Here is a 24,323-nt window from a genome sequence, read left to right as displayed (position 1 = left end):
GTTATCCAATAAAATTTTGGTGTTGTCCGGAGGACAGCTGTGATTGGCTTCAGCCACCCGCAACCATGACCATGATTGGTAGGAAATGAATGGATTGTAATACATGAGAATGTTTTATATTTTTAACATTATTTTTTTTTTATTCAAGATTTGTCTGCGAGCCAGATGCAGCCATTAAAAGAGCCACATCTGGCTCGCGAGCCATAGGTTCCCAACCCCTGGCCCAGTATCTGCTGGCATCTTCCAGAAAAGTCACACCCCTTCCCAAGGAAGTTTACATCCAACGAGGGACCAGTCCTTGCATAGGGAGGTCAGGCTACCGCCGTCCAAATCCTAGCAACACTAAAGGGTCCTCTAGCTCCACTTCTCTGGGGCCTCTGAGATTCTCATTAAGCTTGAATCACAGCTCAACTTCTCCCACTTCCCACGGTTGCTGCTTTGCCCTTTCCAGAAAGATTGGTCCTAAGGACACCTTTTGATGAACATCTTTTAATTAAACTCCAACTCACAGTTTGCTCTACAGAGACATTTACCAGCAATCTGGCTCCACTCTACTCTTTGTAAATCTTCAACAAACATTCGATTCAGAGTAGAACCACGGACATCCACTTTACTCCCTAATTTCACTTCTCCTTCTGGCTCCACACCGCGGCCAGCACGTTCTGGCCCAGGTGAGGAAAGCCAAATGAACTGAGTGCACCGACTCCTGATTAAAAGTCCTTCGTTTTAGTAATAATCATTTCTCTTGGGCCGGAAAGCATTTTAGGCTGGTCAGATTCTTTTAATTCTATTAATAAGAACTAAAAAGGTTTTAAGACATTGGTATTAAAATCAAATTAACCTCAGTGTTATATGTTGTCCAGAACTAAGCTGAATTTTTCAATAACATAATCTTATTTAAACAAAAACAAAACATTCAATACCATCATTCTACCACCAACCACTTTACCACTATTACCCATGAAAGCAATAATGATAATATACAAATTTCAAACACCATATTAGAGTTTAGAAAATGCAATTTATAAATATGATAATAGAAGGATAAGAGCACTACTCCAACACTATACATAAGAAAATGAGGCCCAGATGGCTCAGTGGTTCCTGAAAGGTCCGAAACGAATTGGCAAAATTGAGACTGAATTCAGATTTCTGATAATAAGCTTAATGGTTTTTCTCCTACATTGCAGAAAAACTCCACACCACTTAGAAAAATCAGGACTGTTCGGAAACATGAAAACAATATAAGTAGTCTGACTTCTTTCATCTTAGACTACTGTAACTATGTATATTAATATAAATGCTTGTTTGTAGAATACACCTGTGCAGCATACTAGTTTCAAAGAGCTAAACTTGTTTGCATGTAACAATAAATAACCTGATTTGGACACATGTATTGACAATAATTATTAACTGGGATTACTAACAGAGATAATATTGCACCAATGGATAATGTGGCTTTCCTAAGGACAAATAAGAAATCAAAAGATCACGTGGTAGGGCCATACTTTGGGGAACAGTTCAGCTGTGTGTTCTATCTAAATCAAGAGACCATGCCGGGAAGGAAATAGAAGCTTGGGTTTCTTTGTTTCATCTCATATTGAACTGTAGATACAAACGATGAGACTACATAGTGATCTGAATGGCAAGTGCTTCATAGCGTGTTCTACATTTAGAACTCACCTTGCATACACTGTCATAAGTATAACAGCCTGATGTGCTTTGTGGCTTTCATTTGCAAAGAGGAGTCTCTAATGATTGTTCAATTGGCATGTATCAGATATCTTTTCTGGTATATGTTTAACATTAACAACAAAAGTTTGCAGAGACATCCATTTCATTCACAAAAGCATTTTGATTGAGTGCCATTTTCTCAGCATTATCAATTATCCACTAATATTGTTTGCTGTGATTCATCTGCAATTTATTGAGAGATTCCAAGATATTGAATAAAAAATATTCTGTTCAAAATCAGTAAAGAGAGATTTTTATCAGTTTAAAAGTAGAAATTTATAGGCTCTGGCCAGCTGGTTCAGTGGTAGAGCATTGACCCAGAGTGTAGATATCCCAGGTTCAATTCCCAGCCAGGGCACACAGGAGAAGTGCCCATATCTGCTTCTCCACCCTTCCCCCTCTTCTTTATCTCTCTCTTCCCTTCCCGCAGCCAGGGCTCAATTGGAGCAATGTTGGCCAGGGTGCTGAGGATGGCTCCATGGCCTCTGCCTCAGGCACTAAAATGGTTCTGTTTGCAACGTAGCAATGCCCCAGATGGGCAGAGCATCTCCCCCTAGTGGGCATGCCAGGTGGATCCCAGTCAGGTGCATGCAGGAGTGTGCTTCTCCACCTCCCTGCTTCTGACTTCAAAAAAAATACAAAAAAAAAGTAGAAATTTATAAAGCCAGATTGATAAAAGAAAATTTTACTTCAGTATGTTTATCATTAGATGATAGCAGGTGTTGTTTGGGACAGAGCAATTTCTTATTCAATGTCCTATCTGGAAACAGGCAACAATTAGGGTTCTCAGGGGACTGGGCTGCAGACTCTTCTGCTGTGTGTGACAAGGCACAATGACAGTTAAAGTAAGCTGAAGTAATAAATCTTCCCTAAAAGAACAATTTGGTATTGCCTTAAATTTAAAGTTAGTACATTGAAGCATGTGACAATTAATAGAAAATTGCATTTTAAAGTTTGATGTGATGTTCACAATTCTATATCATCTCTTGAATTATTACAAACAAGGAGTGAAATCTCAGCAAACTGAATACTTTTCTTTAACTCCTTCCAATAAGAGGAAGGAGGGAAATGGTATTATCATCTCAGGGCTTTAATCTGGCTAAGTTTATATAACTAAATATTTACTCATTGTTTTATACACTTTTAGCTCTACTCCCTTATGAAAATTTGTCCTGCCACATTGAATGTATTTTTGGGTTTTCTCATAGCTAGAGCAATGGGAGACCTGGGGCTGGCTGTCTTATTCATTCTTTTTAATTTCAATTCCTAGCAAAGCACTGACCCATGGTAGTCTTGCAATGCCAATTCTTTGAAGACTGCAAAGGTGAATAAAACACACTATCCTCGTCCTTAAAAAACTATTACAGCTGTATGGAGAGACTTTGCAAGAGAAAATATTTACTGTACTTTAAAAAAAAAAGCTATATAGTATTTAAGACAGGGAAAGAGTAACTCAGTCCATCCCGGACCCCTCTACTTTTTTCTGCTAAGGTTGCTGATGGAGAAACAAATCACGGATGATTGTAACTATGATAAAAATATTGACTATAACTCACAGAATTACAGAATAGAACACAGGTCTGGCCTGTATTCTCATCCCAGGACAAATGTGCTTCTGAGTTCCAAGTTGCTAAATGAAGATATTCTAATTTAAATTTATTAAATATATTGTCACATAAGGATTGATGTAAAGCTCTAGTTTTTCTTTTTAACGGCTGCCCATATTATGGAGTACAACTTGTTGACCAATCTATCTCAAATAACTGAAATGACACAATTATCATATACTGAGTCCCCATAGATCCTTATTTCTATTTCTCACATCTGGATAGACCTCTGTGTGTATGTTTGTGCACATACACATACTCTATTATATTATCACATTTAATCATAGGTTTATAATAAGGGTTACTGAAATGTATTTTTTTTCAAAAATGTACCAGAATATTCTCTAAGAATCACTTTTCCAGTATTTCAATCACTTTTTACCAGAAAGATATAAACATTAGTTTTTGAATTTATTTTTAAATAGGATCTTATTTAAGAATGAATTTTGATTCTATTTACTTATGACTCTAAATTTCCTCAGTAAACATTATAGCTTTCTTAAAATTGGTCCTGCATATTTTTTTAGGATTGATCTCTAGGTCCTTTTTGTTGTTGTTATTGTTTTGGGAGAGATAGTGATAATATTAATGGGACATTTTCTAAATTACATTTTAATAAAGGACTTTTAATACATATTTATCTTATTTTGAGTATCTTTATAAGCTTGCAATTATAATTATTCTTTAATTATTTTTCTTAGTATTTCCAAATACTTTATCTTATACTCTGCAAAAATATTAATGTTCCCTCCTTCCTTTCAGAATTTAGAATTTGTATTCTTTACTTAAAGTGTTCATTTTCAGAATAATGTTAAATATGAGCATGAGAGGAACCCATGTTGACCAGTTCTTGTTTTTTAATGGGATGGGTCAATATAAGAGTGTCACATTAAGAATGAGGCTGATGGCCTGACCAGATGATAGCACAGTGGATAGAGCATCAGACCAGGATGCAGAGAATACAGGTTTGAAACCCCGAGGTTGCCAGCTAGTACAGGCTCACTAGATTGAGCATGTGGTCACTGGCTTCAGCATGGGATCATAGACATGACTCCATGGTCGCTAGCTTGAGCCCAAAGGTCTCTGGCTTGAAGCCCAAGGTCTCTGGCTTGAGCCCAAGGTTGCTGGCTTGAGCTAGGGGTCACTTGTTCTGCTGTAGCTCACTGTCAGAGCACATATGAGAAAGTAATCAACGATCAACGAAGATGCTGCAACAAAGAATTGATGCTTTTCATCTCTCTCCCTTTCTGCCTGTCTGTCCCTCTCTCTGTCTCTGTCAAAAAAAAAAAAAAAAGAATGAGGCTGATGGTTGTTTTGAAATTGTTTAAAGTTTCATGATTTTTTAATGCATATGTTTTATTTTTAAGCATGTATCTTTGGATTTGTATTTTAATAAGTGGTGTTTCTTTTTACAGGTGTTAAATTTTAACAGAAGTTTTTAAAGGACTATTGAAATGATAGTTTTTGACATTTTATTAACATGGCAAATTTTATTTATAAAAGTTTTAATAACATTTATGGAATGAACCCCATTAGGTCATGATGTACTATTCTTTTGTTTCTTGATAGCATTTGATAAGAGGATGTTTCAGATATTTAATTTATTATGAATTAAATTTTATCTCTAGCAAAAGTTGCAAATTCAAGTATTTTATGGCAAATTACATAATAAAAATTCTGAAAAGGCTGAGTACTATGTAAACAGAAGTGGCCAACACTGAGTGAAACTGGAGAGTGTTTCCTTGCCTAAAGACGTTATTTTTATTATTTTTTTATTGAACTTATTGGGTGACATTTAATAGAACCATACAGATTTTAAATGTACAACTCTGTAACACACACCTGCATATGGCACCCGGCGCACACCACCCACAGTGAAATCTCCTTCTGCTACCGTTTGTCCCCTCTTCATTTGCTCCCTTCCACCTCCCCTTCCCTCTGGTAGTCACCATACTGTTGTCTATGGTCTATGTTATTATTCATCTTAATTTCTTCACCCTTTTCTCCCAGCTCCCCGACTCCCTCCTTTTTGACATCTGTCAATCTGTTCTCTATATCTATGGATCTGTTTCCGTTTTGTTTGTGAGTTTATTTTATTCATTAGATTCCACATATATGTGAAATCATATGGTATCTTTATCTGTGTTCCCTTCTGTTTACACCAAATTACCTAAGGATGAATTCACTGAGATCCTAGATGTGTTACCCTGATACATGGTTTTGCAGTATATACTTACTGGATGGTCAGGACATAGAGACTCGGGGGGGAATGTTTTGCTTTTGTTTTATTTTGTGATAAATTTGACAGGCAGTGAAATCCCTCTGTTGTGGATTCTCCATGTCTGCTAATACATTTCAGATCTCTGAGTAGTTCTACAGCAAGGAAATCTGTTTAAACCAGCATTTCTCAAGCATCTTTGACCATAGCAGTTATTATTAATATCCAATCAAATATGAAAATACTATCTTGCTGTGATGGATCCATTCCTTTGCTAGATATTTCCTTAATGTTATTTAGCTCTCTCTCTTTCTCTCTCTCTCTCTCTCTCTCTCTCTCTCACACACACACACACACACAAGCATTATAAATATGCTTGGTGGTTGAAATACTTAATGCTTGGAAGCTTAAAGATATTTTCAACAGAATTTGGTGGTCTTGGCATTTGACAGGACAGTTAGTCTGATAATTCTTGTCATATGTTATATACAAAATATAATTTTTCTTATATATTTTTAAATGCATCTGGATGTGTGGTAATGAGATATATATTTTTTTTGTTTTTTATTATTCCAGTATCTTTCTTATTCTTTATTAGTTTAAATAGTCACTATTTTTTTAATTTCTCTTACCTGAACAATCAATATTTAGTTAATGATTTTTCATGATCTAATTTATTAACCTTTTTACTGCCCTTTTTCAATTCTACTATTTAAAAATGTTTTACTTATTTTCTACCTTTTTGCTTGAGTGCTGAATGTAATTATATTTTTCTTGACATAATAAAACTATATATGAATATATATTTTTTCTGAATAAATTTTTTACTTTGTCTTATAAACTTGATATATACATTCTTAATTCTTTTTTATATGTTTAACAATTATAATTTTATTGCTCTTTCATTCCAGTTTTCTCAAAAAAGTTTTAATTTTCAATAGTTGAAAATTTTCCCTATTAATTTTTAGTATTTTGATGTTATTTTTATAAGTTGTAGTGAAAATGGTCTATTTCTAGTTTTATATTGTTGAAAAATAGACTAATTAAATTCATATTCCAGCTATTTCAAGATGTGTGTTTGTTTTCAGGATATATACATATTAGGTAATCAATTAAAATATTCAGTACTCTCCTATATTGCTTATCTTTTCTTTAATTTTTTTTTTATTATTCATTTTAGAGAGGAGAGGGAGAGACAGAGGGAGAGAGAGAGAGGAGAGACAGAGAGAGAGAAGGGGGGGAGGAGCTGGAAGTATCAACTCCCATATGTGCCTTGACCAGGAAAGCCCAGGGTTTCGAACTGGTGACCTCAGCATTTCCAGGTCGATGCTTTATCCACTGCGCCACCACAGGTCAGGCCAAGAGAGAGAGAGAAGGGGGAGGAGCAGGAAACTTCAATTCCCATATGTGCCTTGACCCGGCAAGCCCAGGGTTTCAAACCGGTGACCTCAGTGTTCCAGGTCAACATTTTATCCACTGTGCCACCACAGGTCTTATCTTTTCTGTATTTAATTCATTTAAACCTAAGAAGAAACTAATAAGAAAAACATTTCATTAAAATTGCTTCTGTTAAATTCTTCTAGTATTTCTTGTAGTTTCTAGTCTATACTTCAATATTTTGTCAAAGCTACATAGAATTTTAGATTATTATAATTTTTGTAAAGTCATCTCAGAACTATTATAAAATAGCTTTATTCTAGAAATTTTTATTATGTATAGCATGTATTACATATGACAAAATATGATTTTATTAGAATTATTTGTTATTTGTGTGTAGGTTTACCTGATATTTGTCTCCTTATTCTTTTACTTTCTGCATATTTAAATCTCCATGTAGTATAGTAATTATACAGCATAGAATAGAATTTTCACTTTGAGCCAGATTGAGTTTTTTCCCCAAAGGCTATCTTTCTGTTATTTTTATTGTTATAACCAATGGGCTTGGTATATTTTAGTCTTATTTCAAGCTTTGGCTTACTGCTGCCGTAATTTTTTTTTTTTTTTCTGAAGTGAGAAGTGGGGAGGCAGACAAATGCCCTCATGCCACTGACCAGGATCCAGCCGGCATTCCCACTAGGGGGCAATGTTCTGCCCATTTGGGGTGTTGATCATTGTAACCGGAGCCATTCTAGTGCCTGAGGTAGAGGCCATGGAGCCAACCTCAGCGCCCAAGCCAATTTTGCTCCAATGGAGCCTTGGCTATGGGAGGGGAAAAGAGAGATAGAGAAAAAAAGAGAGGCAGGAAGGGTGGAGAAGCAGATGGGTGCTTCTCCTGTGTGCCCTGGCCAGAAATCGAACCTGGGACTTCCACATGTGGGGTTGATGCTCTACTGCTGAGCCAACTGGCCAGGGCCCAGCTGCCTTGATTTTAGCTTTATTTCTTTGCTCTTTTTATTTTTAAAAGAGCTAGTCTATTTCATCAAACCTTGATCAGAATTCCTCAACCTCTGCAGTGACTAAGAAGGCACAGAGTCTTGTTTTTCTATTCTATCTGCATTAATTTTTCTTCTAATAAAATAATTACTTGAGCACATAAATTATGTTTCTCACATTAACAGTGAGTTAAATTTTTCCTCCCTTCCATTTTACCAATCTCCTGATATTTGTTAGATGGATCTGTATTGTTTTCTCCATTCGATTAATAGTTATCATTTGAAATTATGAGGCTTTTTACAATAAATCTTTTTTAAATATTTATATTGAATAGGTAATTATTTTACTTATATTCATTTATCATTCAGATGGATTCAGTGCTGCCAATCCTTCATGCTACCATTTTATCATTCATAAGTATCTCTTTTTTATTTGAAAAAAATGTATTTATTCATGTTTACATATGATAACAATTTGGTGTATGTGACAGACACCATTGATTGCCTAATCATTACCAATTCCTTCTTTGGACTTGCTAACAAATTTCAGAATTTTTTTTTGGAACAGAAATGCCCCCAACTAAATATTCCAGTCTCTCAGACAATAAATAGGATATAAATACTTGGATAAAAGAGTACAAATGCCAGTTGACTGGCACTCTCAACATTTTCTTGAATATAGACAACTTGAAGCTGATTCAATGCCTGTGTACTGCGAGGTCACAAACTTGAAGACAGAAGCTAACAGGTTAAATGTATTGGGGAAGAAAACTACCATCTGTGCCTCTGGGGTCATTGTGGATCAGTTGGACTAAACATCAGCAACTGCCTTCCCCTAGAATGCTTGTTTTCTGAGGAGGGGAGACCTATTTGTTTGATCTGTGTTTTTAATTACACAGAGCTCAAAGTGATCTTAGCAGTTCTAACCTGGTCCTGTATTTGACCAAAAATAGAGTAAATGGAACCTCTAAATAACAGTTTCCCTAGTAGTCTATTCAAGCTAATTTCAAACTTCTGGAGATATTTTTACTATGCATATGTTCACATACCCAAGCTTCAATATTTACTCTTAGCAACTGATGCTTGCTCAAAAATGTAGCCAGTTAAGAACTACCAGTCTAGACCTGTAGTGATGAATACAGTAACAACTAATCTCATATATCCAATTAAAATTTCATTTGTTAATATTAAATAAAACTTCAGCCTGACCAGGCAGTGGCACAGTGGATAGAGTGTCAGACTGGGACACAGAGGACCCAGGTTCTAAACTCTGAGGTCACCAGCTTGAATGCAGGGTCACTAGCTTGAGCGTGGGATCATAGGCATGACCCCATGGTCACTGGCTTGAGCCCAAGGTCACTGGCTTGAGCAAGGGGTCACTTGGTCTGCTGTAGCCCCCCGGTCAAGGCACATGAGACATCAATCAATGAACAACTAAGGAGCCACAACGAAGAACTGATGCTTCTTATCTCTCTCCCCTCTTGTCTGTCCCTCTCTCTGTCTCTCTCCCTCTGTCTCTTGTCACATAAAAAATAATAATAACAACAACTGCAGCTCCTCGTTTTCACTGGCCACATTTCAATAGCTGTAAGTCATTAGTAGGAGCCATATTAGAATGAGCACATATAGAACATTTCATTATTACAAAAAGTGCTTCATTGGACAGGACTTTTTTAGAGTTCACGACACAAAAAGTAGTCCTTGGGCCAGAAACATCTACATCATCTGGGATAGTTAGAAATGCAGAATCTCAGACCTACTGCAGATCTCCAAATCAAAATCTGAATTTTAATAAGTCCTAAGTGATTCACATAGACCCTAATGTCTGAGATTTGCTGCCCTATATAGTCTGGTCTTGCACATACCTTGGCCTTAACATTTAATAGTGATCTAACACTTAGTGATCTCTAGACAGTGACTAAGAACTATTCTAAGAACTCTACAATAATCTCAATTAATCTTCATAATACCCCTATGACATCTGTATAATAATACCTGTTTACATATGAGGCAACAAAGTCACAAGGAAGCTACATAATATTACTTAAATTACTCTGAATATGTCGAGAAACCGATATTAAAACTCAGTCATTCTGACTGTAGAATTCACAGTGCTGGCTCTCCAGAACACTCCATTATTTATGTCCACTTTAAATACCAGGTTGTAGACTCTTGAGGGAGGGACCATGTCTTATTTATTATGTAAGGTTAGAGCATGGTGAAGTACTTTGCAAACAATAGGTAGTCAGTTCTATTTGTGGAACGTAGTCTGCATGGATGAATTGAGAAATCTAGTCTACTTTTGCCCATTGTCAGGTGGAGTTCCTGATAATGTTGTCATAAAGCCCATTCTTTTCAGTTGAAATGAGGAAAGCTTTGTTTCTATTTAGCTAAGGTAAAAATGGGACCCTAAAATTACTCTGCACAGCAATTACTTTAAACCAAATAATAGATCCAGGCCTGACCTGTGGTGGCGCAGTGGATAAAGCGTGGACCTGGAAATGCTGAGGTCGCTGGTTCAAAACCCTGGGCTTGCCTGGTCAAGGCACATATGGGAGTTGATGCTTCCAGCTCCTCCCTCCTTCTCTCTCTCTGTCTCTCTCTCTCCTCTCTCTCTTTCTCTCTCTCTCCTCTCTAAAAATGAATAAATAAAATAAAATAAACACTGAAAAATAAAATTATTTAAAAAAAAAAAAGATCCAGATCCAGCAAGTGGGCCTGTATCAAGCACTATAAAAGGAAGTGGATAGAATGTGCTTAGTGACAAGCAACCAGCAAAGCAATAACAAAGTAATGGAGTATGAAAATATTTTGAGAACCAAATCAGGATGAGGAAAGCTGCTCTAACAAACAAGCCACAGAATGTATAATACATAAATATGATAGAAGTTTATATTTTATTAATAAAAAAAAATTTAAAACAGGTGTTCCTCTCTGGTGCCTAGCTCCCCTCAAATGTTTTTAGGGTTGTTTTTTCTAGTCTTTTGTGACTGTGCCAGGGTTATCATGCAGATTACGGATCTCAAAGTTCATTGATAAGAAGCCAAGAAAAAAATGGTAGAGAAAGGAAACCCTCCTTTTTTTATTTCTGCATTCACTTGTTAAGCATTTATGAAGCAGTTGAGGCATGCATTAAGAGTTACAACAAAAAATAAAATACAGCCAAGAGTTATTGTGTGGAGTACATTAGAATGGACAAGGACAGATGGAAGGATCTCATGCAAATTAAGTTGCATCCTGGAGGCCATAATAAAAAGGGAACTCTCAGTGACACAATTCAGTGAGGATAAAGGGGGAAAGCAAACCTTCTTAGCCTGGGGGTAACACACATCACTTATGCTTATATTCCATTGGCAAAAGCTAGGCATGTAGCTCCATCTAGATGCAAGTGAGGGAAGTGCTAGGAAAATAAAGGCATCATGATGAATGCCTGACTGAATAAACCCTGCCAGCCACCTAATTACCAGGTAATATTGTTCTGAGTCAGCCCACGCCCCTACTGCTTGGCAGACATTTAGGGAGAAATGACACCCCCAGAGAAGGCATTTATACAAACACTAAGCAAAGCTTAAGTAATTCATAAGATCCCTTGATGCCACAAAAAGGATAAAAATGAATAAAAAGCTTTAAGGTCAGATAAATGTGGATTTACCATTTAATAGCCTTGTGAACCTGGCCTCGTGAATGCTCTGACCTTTCTAAATCTAAAAGTCCCCAGAAATAAATAAGAATGGGCTAACAACTACCGCGTAAGTGCCCTACACCAGTGTTTTACGCTAGAGTGCCTGACATAAAAGAAAAGCCAATAATCTATAAATTTATTATTAAGATGAACAGTAAATCCATAGCAGAAAGAGTAGAACAAACCAACTGAGATAAAGATACTGTGAAGGTTTCAAAAAAGAGTAATGGTGACTTAACACTCAAGACTTGTCTGGCAAAGGAAGTTTTTTCATTTCTATTTCTAAGTCAGCTTTCTACATTTAGTGCCATACTATTAAGACTCATCCCTGTTGGTTTTAGAAATGTTTATAAAAGTAATTAATTTCAGAACTAACACTTTATGTAATAGTCAAGGTGAGATGAGTTTTTTCCCCCCTCTGACACTGATCAGTCTTCACAGCTAGCTCTAAGAAAATCAATGGCAGTACCTCCCTGGGCTCTCCTTTGGAAGAACTAGAAGCAAGTCAAACTGCTCTGGAGTTTATTTTTGTTAAAGGATGGGCACAATGGAGGCTGTACTCAACATCTGTGGCGTCCCTTATAAATTACTTATTCTGGATTATTCTGAGCAGACAGACTTGTTTGCAGAAAATATCACATACAGAAAGAATACTTTGGGTACTATGGTTCAATCAAGTTAGACATTGTAGTAGGAGAAAGTGATATAATCATATTTTCATAACCACAAAAGTTCTTTAATATTTAGAAATATTACTATCTTTAATGTTAGTGATAAAAATATTTGTATGAGGCTCTGGCTTCTAATAATACATGACTCTTATGCTTATATTTTGAGTTTATCAATTTCTAAGTAGTTGTATAATATCTGTTAATATTTATTTTAACAATATTATTTTTAGGGCTGTTCTGGAGGAAAAGTCTTAACTATGTCTATCTTTTTACTAATTTAAATGGAATCAACAGCTATGTTTTCAAGAATGAGTTGAAAATAGAAATATAATCAAGAGTCATCTTTTATTTAGTCTAAAAAATATATGAATCACAAGTGAGACACTTGGTCAAAAGAAAGTTCTCTTTCTTTTTTTTCCATAAGATTACAGTGCTAATTTAGTCTCAGTGTATATCAAAATTTGTACTACACGTCGGCCTAGCGTGCGGAGGACCCGGGTTCGATTCCCGGCCAGGGCACATAGGAGAAGCGCCCATTTGCTTCTCCACCCCTCCGCTGCGCTTTCCTCTCTGTCTCTCTCTTCCCCTCCTGCAGCCAAGGCTCCATTGGAGCAAAGATGGCCCCGGCGCGGGGCATGGCTCTGTGGCCTCTGCCTCAGGCGCTAGAGTGGCTCTGGTCGCAATATGGCGACGCCCAGGATGGGCAGAGCATCGCCCCCTGGGGGGCAGAGCACCGCCCCTGGTGGGCGTGCCGGGTGGATCCCGGTCGGGCGCATGCGGGAGTCTGTCTGACTGTCTCTCCCTGTTTCCAGCTTCAGAAAAATGAAGAAAAAAAAAAAAAAAAACAAAAAAAACAACAACAACAAAAAAAAAAACAACAACAACAACAAAATTTGTACTACAGTTCCTTCTAATGGAAATAATAAGAACTATTTTTTTTGTTTGTTTAACTAAATTATTTGTTGGTGCTGATAAATGTGGTACTCACACATTTCTTCTTTATTGACTATAGGTAGTTGTTATTGAAATCATGTGTATCATTTATTAAAAAATTCTACTTAGTATTTTATCCACACCAGACCCCTCCATACTCTTCAATGCCTCCACCATTGGCAATGGTGAATAAGCAAACACTTTGTCATGACTTTGCTATTTTGATACAATTTATAAGATTTTTTTGGTAGCCTGAACTAATTAACTGCCACAACACTTTCATGGAAAACTATTTTCTCTTCACCTACCATATACTTGTCTCAAAGAACTTGCTAATTGAAATGTTGTTGGCATTGTCAAAGGTTATTATTTCTAAGTTAGTGTTTTATAATATTCATTTTCAATATTCACTTTTTATATGATCTCTTTAAAAATATATTTATTTAAAAGAAATTTAGAAAATACTAGTAATCAAAATGGAGAAAAAAACAAGTCAGCCTGAGAAAACTATTCATTTTGCTCCATTTATTTTAAGCAATTTTCTTTCTGTATTTATGTATTACATATATGTGGTTTGTTTTTTAAATAATTATTACCCACATTATTTTTTAAGCTGACTTTTTCACTATAATGTCTTGAAAACCTTTTTACTATTCTACCACACAATTTTAATAGTTACATGGTATTAACCCTTTGAGTAGTGAGTTTTTTGTTAACCCTTCGAGGGAGGACATATATGAACGTTCATACTACTCAAAGGGTTAATTGTATGGATGTATCATAGATTTTTCTTTATTGTCTAATTTGTTCTCCATTAGACATTTAGGTTCTCTATAATTGTTTTTATTGAAGTATCATTCACATAAAATATTATATTAGTTTCAGGTGTACAGTGATTTAACATTTATATACCTTACAATGTATTCATCATGCTAAGACTAGTAAACACCTGTCACCATATAAAGTTATCATAATATTATTTACTATATTCCTTGTACTCTACATTATATCACCCTGACTTGTTTATTTTATAATGGGAAGTTTGTGCCTCTTGTTCCTTCCGTCATTTTGCTTATTCTCTGTATCTGTGAGTCTGTTTCCATTTTGGTTTTGTTTTGTTTTTTGTTTAATTTTGTTCTTACTTAGATTCCACATAAGTCAATTCATGTAGTATTTGTTTTTTTTTTTCTGTCTGACTTATTTTACTTAACACAATACCCTTTAGGTCCACCTATGTTGTCACAAATGGCATGTCAGATGGCCATTATTAAAAAATCAATAAACAACAAGTGTTGGCAAAGATCTGGAGAAAAGGGAACACTCAGAAGTTGGTGGGAATATAAGTTGGTGCAGCCACTAAAGAAAACAATATGGAGGTCCCTGAAAAAATTAAAAATAGCACTATCATATAATCTAGTAATTTTACTTCCAGTTGTTTCCCATTTTGGGCTTTTTAAAGAATTTTGTGATGAACATCATTGAATCTAAACTTTGCCTACATTCTTGATTATTTGGGGAATAAAATCCCAGAGCAGTAAATCCTGGATCAATGTGTAACAACATTTTAAAGATTTCTAATATCTACAGAGAAACTGCCCTTCAGAAAAGAAGAATCAGTTTACAACTCTACCAACTATGTTTAATGGCCCTCTTTGTCTTGTACACTATCTCATCAGCACTGACAATCCGCTGTATTTTTCTGTGTGCATAAAAAAGTACGAAGGAAAAAACACATCATTGGGGTGAGCAAGGAGAAGAGTGGAAACAGGGAGCAAAGAGAGACATGACTTCTAAATGTTGAGTAAGCTGCAACTCTGAAATCCCTACTCAACAAAGAAAAGGTTCCTTTCAAAGAGCCAATGTTATTTAATTACATACAGTCTTAGACATCTCTTTCAGGAGTTCCCAGAAAATATCTCCTCATTGGTTCTCTGAGGAAACTTTACACTAAAACAATTCTGGAATATGGGGGCTGATTTTTTTGGAACCTCCTTACTGCTTTCTAGAGTAGCTACGTCAATTTAAGATCTCATCAAGAATCTGACTGTGAAAGCACTTTAAAACTATAAAGATCTATGCAAACATATTTAATACTACAAATAATAATTGATGATAATTTCCCATTTGGTTTATTGGAATTACCTCTTCACTCACGTGCCCACTTGCCAATAACAGAGAGTGAACAATTAGTCTATTATCACTAGACATCAAAATAATTTAAAGAGTACACATTAGACAAAACATGAGTACAAAAACACAGGCATCTATTGCTCAATTTTGTGAGCATTGTTTATATGAAGAGAGAGAGAGACAAAGAGAGAGAATGTGTTATTTTCCAACTTTCATTCTTACAGAGAGAACAGTCTATTTTAGTCTTTTTATACTCAAATTTGAATTCACTTCATCTCAGATGGAAACCATTTTCAATGCTCTCCAAGTCAAACTAGCCTCTCTACTCTGCTTAGAAACTCTCTGAACCACCTGACCAGGCTATGGCACAGTGGATAGAGCATCAGACTGGGATGCAGAGGACCAAGGTTCGAAACCCAGAGGTCACCAGCTTGAGCACAGGCTCATCTGGTTTGAACAAGTCTCACCATCTTGAGCCCAAGGTTGCTGGCTTGCGCAAGGAGTCACTCGGTCTGCTATAGCCCCCCATCAAGGCAAATAGGAAAAAGCAATCAATGAACAGCTAAGGTGCTGCAACAAAGAACTGATGCTTCCTATATTTCTCTCTGTCATAAAAACAAAACCAAACAAACAAACAAACAAAAAAAACCCCACCAGTTTTTTCCCCTCCCTTGGACACCTGCACTGTTTTCTTCTAAACCAATTTTCAAACCTCTGTTATTATATCCAATTGTAGTTTATGGTTCTTATCCAGAAATTACTTATATGTTAATCCTAGAGTTTTCCATTCAGGCCTCTCAACATTCATCGAGATTTCCAAATTCATGCATTTATGCTGATCTATATGCCAATGCTTTAATTTTCCTTAAAATAAAAACTTTGGAAATGTATATTCTTTAAACATTCCTTCAACCATATTCCATTTGACCATGACTTGGAACTGAGTTCTTTTAGATAAAACTTTAAATCATAAAAGCTGCATAATTTTTTGTTATAATTACATGTAAATATAAATGTTTGATATAACATTACCATTTAATGATAGACTTGTTGAAATGGCTACACTATTCATTGTATGGACTAAAGTAGTCTGATTAACTACTTTTCATGTAAATATAATTACATGATATTTTTATAGGATGGCTTACTCAGAAGACATAAAACAACTTCTAACAATTATTGGGTGTTCATGTTGAAAATCATTTTCTTTAAACTCTGTATTCTATGTCATAATAACAGATGTGTCCATGTTAGTGGATAAATTGATTTAGCATTATAAAGTTTCTTCTTTCGGGACTTGCAAACTCTTATTTCTCTATTCTTTGCAAACATTTTTCAATGTAAAATTTTTAGCATCATAAAATAAAATCATCTTGGTTAATAAAAATATTACAGCTTCAAACATCTCATAGATATTCAAAACCCTTATGTAATTTAATTTTATATAAACTTATTGTCTTCTGCACAATTATTCTTTCACAGCATTAGTTGATCTATTTTAATATTGCTGCTATATTTCAGTTTTACAAAGTGAGATTTTTTTAATGTCATGTTTGTATATTAGTCTAAATTAATGTTATCAAAATCTATTGGTTTGTTGGTATAAAAAGCAAAATAATTGTCCCTGTAAATATTCATGTCCTTGTCTTATGAATATATTGGCTAGTTAGCAAAGAGAACTTACAAATGCAGATAGAATTGCAATTGCTAATCAACTAATGTTAAACTACCGTGATTATTATGGATTATCTAGGCAGACCAGTGTAATCCTAAAGCTTCTTAAAAGTGGAAGAGAGAGTCAAAGAGAGAGAATCAAAAGTTTGACAGTGTGAGGACTCAACTCCCTGTTGAAGGAGAAAGAGGGCTGTGAGTCTGCAAAGTGGGTGTCCTCCAGAAGCTGCAAAAGCAAAGGAAATGAATTCTCCCTTAGCACCTCCAAAAAGGAACATACCCTTGCTGAAAAACCTTGATTTTAGCCTGGTGAGACCCATGTCAGATGCTGTTCTACAGACCTATTTTAAGATAATAAAATTGTGTTATTTTAAGCCACTAAATAAATGGTAATGTATTACAACAGCAATAAAGAATTAACATAGTTGGTACTTGGGTTATCTGCTTAAATGTTTAGAGAGAAATTCTATGTGGTTTAAACAAATTTAAATATACTTTGTTTTTCTAACTCTGATTCTTGACTACAAATTTTTTTCCTCCATTCACACAGTCCTAGTTTAATTCTAGTGCACACTGGCTTCCTTTTCCCAGTTGCAATTTTAATTTCAACACTCCTTTGCTCACAACTCTGATGACTTTTCAACTTCTTTGCCAATCTAATCATAATTCTTGATTACGGGTTCTTATTTCACTACCAACCAAGCCTAATTTCTTAGAAAAATAAATGTGTCATCTCCTCAGGGCCCCAACAATACTTTGTCTATATTCCAACCCTCACTGCACTTGGTTTACTTTTACAGACCCATCTGCCCCACCAGACAATCAGTTCTTTGGGAAATCAGTATAATATAGAGAACACACAAGAACACTGGTGGATACTCACCAAATACAGTACACGAATGATTTCTAACAAGAATACATATTAGCATCACAGTTATTCAAGCTTTACTCTATTGCTTCTGCTTTCCAGTATATACCATGACCACTGGACTACACAAAATGTGGTTTTTTATCTGTTTTTAGATGACTGAAGTCCTTCAGTACTAGTCCCTTCTACTCTAGGAAATACCCATTGCAAATCTCAGTATTCAGCAGTAGGTATTACATGGTACTTTAAGATTATGGAAAAGTTTTGTGTCTGTATAATTTTGGAGTGTGTGTGTTGGGGAGGTGGGCATGCTGGCAACTTCACTTTCATGTGACTCTGAGAGTTTGTATTTTTATTTTTCTTCTGTTGTCTCACTACCCCACCTGCTTTGTTCAGCCCAAAGACTGAAAGGGAAGTGATGACCTCGTCTTCCAAATGACTAACTCCACAAACTGGCATGCCCAGGAGGGATTCCCAGGATGCTGAAATCATGTTACATGAAGAAAAGATAGAGAACCTGGCTGATTTAAATTATACTATCTGAAAGGAGAAACAATTTAAAAATTCATCATATGCAAGATTATCTTATGAAAGAGGAAGTATATTTATTTTCCTTTCATTGTTGTTCCAGATGCCAGAACTTAGAAGAATAGGTGGGAATTATAGGAAAGAGGATCTAATTTAAAACTACAATTAAACCTGTCAGTCTTGTCATGTGACTGGGTAGGCAGGACGTCGTTTCCAGCAAATTTTCTAACAAAACCTGTGCAATCATCTAAATAAAAAAGATCCTTCATTGGAGTGGGGACAGGGCACCTCTTTACTTCCTTGTGTATAATAAAATGTGATTTTCTTTTCTATTCATTCATAGTACAAGTACCTTAATATTATTCTCAAATGTTCAGAATGAGAACTCTTAAATCAAACTGCCTGCTTTTGAATCCTGGATCCCATACTTTCATAGTTGTTTGACTAAGCTAACTTTGGAACTCATGTTTGACTCAGTTTTCTCAGCTAAAATGTGTGCAGTTGACTGTCAGTGGTATGGTGAAGAATAAATGAGATTAGGCATGTAAAGCATGTGAGGCACAATTATCAGAAAATAAGATATCAATATATATTAACTAACATGCTCAATAATTCTGTATTAGTCAGAAATGAAATCCCATTCCTAATAATTAATTTTAATAGTTTTATCTTGTTATTACAAATTTAAATAATGTTTATAAAATGAATAATAAATATGTACCTCTAAACCTTAACAGAATTATTTCCAATTAAATATATATCATAATAGGCTTCTAGCCATATAAATAAATTTATGAGACATATATGTAGATTTACCTATATAAGTATATATTCACATACACATTCTTACATCTTACTCTTTCCCTCAATTATTTATTGGATACATCTCTATTTATGTACATATAGTACAAATGTAACCTTCACAGTTACAGGTTAATCTATATTAAATATATATCATAAATTGTTCAATTCCCACTAGATGGATATTTCAAATATGTTACTTTCACAATCAGTGCCTCAATGCATACTCCTAAGAATTGTAAACACATTTTTGTTAGCATCTCTGTAGAAGAAAGTCTTAGATCTATAATTGATTAGTCATACTTTAAATTTTATACCCTTATCAAAATTGTACTCCAAAGTTTTTTAGCCAATTTATAGTTTCACACAACTGTGTAGACTACTCACTTTCTATCATGAAAATTAAAAAGATTGTCAATTTTAACCAATTTTATAGATGAAAATCATATTTTGTTGCTATGATACTCTTTTTCTTAATATTTTATTTTATTTGTTTTAGGGAGGAGAGAGAGAGAGAGAGAGGGAGAGAGACAGCAAGAGAGAGAAGAGAGGAAGATCAGGAAACATCAATTCCCATATGTGCCTTAACTGGACAAGCCCAGGGTTTCGAACCAGCAACCTCAACATTCTAAATCGGCGCTTTATCCACTGCGCCACCACAGGTCAGGCTATGATGATTTCCTTTTCTCTATTTATTTATAACTCCTCACATGTTTACTTGCTACTGATAATTAGTTTCTGTTATTATTATTCCTTTGAAAATAACAACAACAAATGGATGAACATCCCAAGGGTAAAAATCTTTGTTCATTTTTTTCTGGAGCTGTTTACTCTTCTATAAATTTGCAGAGTCTATAGTTTAAGGGGAGTCACAATTTATCACACTTATAGCAAAATTTCTTTCATTATGTCATCAGTTGTTCAACATTATTCGTAATGTCCTATAACTAATATAATTTTAATATATAAAACCAAAACAGCCTTTTTATTAATTTTAATGGGGTGACATTGATAAATCAGGGTACATATGTTCAGAGAAAACATTTCCAGGTTATTTTGACATTTGATTATGTTGCATACCCTCAACCAAAGTCAGAATGTCTTTCGTCACCTTCTATTTGATTTTCTTTGTGCCCCTCCCCTCCCCCCACTACCTCCCTCTCCTTCCTCCTCCTTCTTCCCCATCCCGGTAACCACCAACCTCTTGTCCATGTCTCTGAGTCTCATTTTTATGTCCCATCTATGTATGGAATCATATAGTTCTTAGTTTTCTGATTTACTTATTTTACTCAGTATAATGTTATCAAAGTTCATCCATGTTGTTGTAAATGATCTGATGTCATCATTTCTTATGGCTGAGTAGTATTCCATAGTATATATGTACCAAAGCTTTTTAATCCACTCTTCCACTGATGGACACTTGGGCTGTTTCCAGATCTTTGATATTGTGAACAATGCTGCCATAAACATGGGGTTGCATTTCTCTTTTTGGAACAGTGCTATGGTGTTCTTAGGGTATATTCCTAAAAGTGGAAACACTGGGTCAAAAGGAAGTTTTGAGGAATCTCCATACTGTTTTCCACAGAGGCTGCACCAGTCTGCATTCCCACCAGCAATGCAGGAGGGTTCCCTTTTCTCCACATCCTTGCCAGCACTTATTCTGTGTTGTTTTGTTGATGAGCGCCATTCTGGCTGGTGTGAGGTGATATCTCATTGTGCTTTTAGTTTGCATTTCTCTAATGATTAGTGATGTTGAGCATTTTTTCATATGCCTATTGGCCATCTGTATATCCTCTTTGGAGAAGTGTCTATTCATTTCTTCTGCCCATTTTTTGATTGGATTGTTTGTCTTCCAGGTGTTGAGTTTTACAAGTTCTTTAAAAATTTTGGTTATTAACCCCTTATCAGACATATTGTCGAATATATTTTCCCATTGTATAGTTTGTCTTTTTATTCTGTTCTTATTGTCTTATCTGTTGAAAAGCTTTTTAGTTTGTTATAGTCCCATTTGTTTATCCTGTCTTTTATTTCACTTGCCTGTGCAGATAAATCGGCAAATATATTGCTGCAAGAGATGTCGGAGAGCTTACTGCCTATGTTTTCTTCTAAGATGCTTATGGTTTTACGACTTACATTTAAGTCTTTTCTCCATTTTGAGTATATTTTTTGTGAATGGTGTAAGTAGGTGGTCTAATTTCATTTTTTTGCAGGTAGATGTCCAGATGTCCAATTTTCCCAACACCATTTATTAAAGAGGCTGTCTTTACTCCATTGTGTGCTCTTACCTCCTTTGTCAAATATCAGTTGTCCATAAAGCTGTGGGTTTATTTCTGGATTCTCTGTTCTGTTACATTGATCTATATGCCTGTTCTTATGCCAGTACCAGGCTGTTTTGAGTACAATGGCCTTGTAGTATAACTTGATATCGGGAAGTGTGATACATCCTGCTTTATTCTTCTTTTTCAAGATTGCTGAGGCTATTTGTGTTCTTTTTTGGTTCCATATAAATTTTTGGAATATATGTTCTATATTGAAGTATGTCATTGGTATTTTAATTGGTATTGCATTGAATTTATAAATTGCTTTTGGTAATATAGATATTTTAATGATGTTTATTCTTCCTAACCATGAGCATGGTATATGCTTCCACTTGTTTGTATTTTCCTTGGTTTCTTTTATCAATGTTTTATAATTTTCTGAATACAAACCTTTAATCTCCTTGGTTAAATTTATTCCTAGGTACTTTATTTTTTTGGTTGTAATAGTGAAGGGGATTATTTCCTTAATTTCTCTTTCTGACAGTTCATAGTTGGTGTATAAAAATGCCTCTGATTTCTGAGTATTAATTTTATATCCTGCCACCTTGCTGATTTCATTTATCAGGTCCAGTAGTTTTTTGACTGAGACTTTAGGGTTTTCTATATACAATATCATATCATCTGCAAATAATGATAGTTTTACTTCTTCTTTTTCAATTTGGATGCCTTTTATTTCTTTTTCTTGTCAGATTGCTGTGGCTAGGAATTCCAGAACTATGTTGAATAAGAGTGGTGAAAGAGGGCACTTCTGCCTTGTTTCTGATCTTAAGGGGATTGCTTTTAATTTTTGCCCATTGGTTATGATGTTGGCTGTGGATTTGTGATAGATTGCCTTTATTATGTTGAGGTATGTTCCTTGTATTCCCACTTTGTTGAGAGTTTTGATCATGAACGGGTGCTGGATTTTATCAAAAGCTTTTTCTGCATCTGTTGAAATTATCATGTGGTTTTTCTCCTTCCTTTTGTTTATGTGATGAATCACATTGATTCATTTGTGAATATTGTACCAGTATTGCCTCCCCAAAATAAAGCCCACTTGATCATGGTGTATGATTTTTTTTATATATTGCTGGATCCAGTTTGCTAATACTTTGTTGAGGATTTTAGCATCTATATTAATCAAATATATTGGCCTTTAATTTTCTTTCTTTGTGTTGTCTTTGCCTGGTTTTGGAATCAGAATTATGCTTGCCTCATAAAAGGAACTTGGAAGTCTTCCTTCCTCTTGAATTTTTTGAAATAGCTTGAGAAGGATAGGATTTAGTTCTTTTTTGAATATTTGGTAGAATTCACTTTGAAGCCATCAGACCCAGGACTTTACTTTGTTGGAAGTTTTTTAGTAACTGTTTTTTATCTCATTTGGTATAATTGGTCTGTTTAGGTTTTCTGATTCTTCCAGATTGATTTTTGGAATATTACATGTTTTAAGGAATTTGTCAATTTCATCTAAGTTGTCTAGTTTTTTTGGCATACAGTTCTTCATAGTATTTTCTTATAATATTTTGTATTTCTGTTGTGTCAGTTGTTATTTCTCCAGTCTCATTTCTACTTTCATTTATTTGAGTCCTCTCTCTTTTTTTCTTGGTGAGTCTGGTTAAAGGTTCATTGGTGTGTTTACCTTTTCAAAGAACCAGCTCCTGGTTTCATTGATTCTCTGTATTGTTTTTTTAGCCTCTATGTCATTATTTTCACTCTGATCTTTATTATCTCCTTCCTTCTACTACATCTGGGCTTTACTTGCTGTTCTTTTTCTAATTCTTTTAGATGCAGGGTTAAGTTGTTTATTTGAGCTTTTTCTAGCTTCTTAAAGTGTGCCTGTAGTGCTATGAACTTCCCTCTCAGTACTGCCTTTACTGTGTCCCATAAATTTTGAGTTGTTGTATGCTCATTATCATTTGTTTCTAGGAATTTTTTTTTTATTTCTTATTTGATCTCATTGTTAATCCATTTATTATTTAACAACCTGCTATTTAGTTTCCATGTGTTTGAGAATATTTGAAGTTTTCTGTTGTGGTTGATTTCTAGTTTCATGCCATTGTTATCAGAGAAAGTGCTTGATATAATTTCAATCTTCTTAAATTTGTTGACACTACTTTTGTGCCTTAACATGTGATCTATCCTAGAGAATGTACCATGAGCACTTGAAAAGAATGTATATTCTGCTTCTTTAGGGTGAAAGGTTCTGAAGATATCTATTAAATTGAGTTGATCTAGTGTGTCCTTTAAGTCTGCTGTTTCTTTGTTGATTTTCTTTCTTGAGAATCTATCTAGTGATGTTAGTGGGATATTGAAATCCCTTACTATTACAGTATTGCTGTTGATCTTGCCCTTTATATCCATCAAAGTCTGCTTTATATATTTAGGTTCTCCTATATTAGTTGCATAGATATTTATAATGGTTATATTTTCCTGTTAGATTGCTACCTTTATCATTATGTAGTGACCTGCTTTATCTCTTACTATAGCCTTTGTTTTAAAATCCATTTTGTCTAAGTATTGCTACCCCAGCTTTTTTTTCATTTCCATTTGCATGAAATATTTTTTTCCATCCTTTTACCTTCAGTCTATGTGCATCTTTTGTTTTAAGGTGTGTCTCTTGTAGACAGCATATGTACGGGTCCTGTTTTCTTATCCACACAGCTACCCTATGTCTTTTGATTGGATCATTAAATTAATTTACATTTAAGATTATTATTGACATATAGTTGTTTATTGCCATTTTATTCTTTAAAGCTGTGTTCCTCTTTTGTTATATTTTTTCCCATTTTGATCTGTTTACAACAGGCCCCT

This window comes from Saccopteryx bilineata, chromosome 1 (assembly GCF_036850765.1).
Source record: "Saccopteryx bilineata isolate mSacBil1 chromosome 1, mSacBil1_pri_phased_curated, whole genome shotgun sequence".
In the NCBI taxonomy this organism is placed as follows: domain Eukaryota; kingdom Metazoa; phylum Chordata; class Mammalia; order Chiroptera; family Emballonuridae; genus Saccopteryx; species Saccopteryx bilineata.
This window is presented reverse-complemented; position numbering follows the sequence as displayed.